The sequence below is a fragment of the Myotis davidii genome, unplaced genomic scaffold (genome assembly GCF_000327345.1).
Source record: "Myotis davidii unplaced genomic scaffold, ASM32734v1 scaffold1567, whole genome shotgun sequence".
Lineage (NCBI taxonomy): Eukaryota > Metazoa > Chordata > Mammalia > Chiroptera > Vespertilionidae > Myotis > Myotis davidii.
Window position 1 is genome coordinate 333,950 of NW_006297578.1, and position 551 is coordinate 334,500.

Consider the following 551-nt stretch of genomic DNA (forward strand, 5'->3'; position numbering starts at 1 on the left):
ATATTCAGCTCTCTTCTCTTTCTTTACTACCCAAATTTTTCGCTCTCTGTCGTTTTGTTGTTGTTTGCTTGATTGCTGCTTATATTGTTTTTTTTAATGCTTGTTTGTGAGATTGTTTCACTTTTTCTTTTTATTTTTTTGTTGGTTTTGGGTTTTTTTTCAGTTATTTTTTTTGCTTCTGTTTTCCCTCGCCTCGCTTGATATTAGTTGTTGTTTGTAGTTTGCATTCATCTCCAAGGATCTGTTGCTGGAATTTGTTGGGATTAGTGACTGTTCTATTGGAGTTTTCTCCCCATATAATCAGTTTCTTCCCCTCTTTTATTTCATTCTCTTTCTTTTCTCTCTTACTTCTTTTTTCCTTTTCCCAATATCATTTTTGCACTCCTTTCTTTTCTTTTTCTCTTTTTTTTCTGTTTCTTGTCTTTTTCTTTATCCCCTAATTCTCTTTGATCTGGTGGTCACCTTTATTTGGGGTGATTAGTATAGTGAATACAATTGTGTTCAATGCCTTGTGCATTGTGCCTTCTTGTGTTGTATTTTGTGCCTTTAAA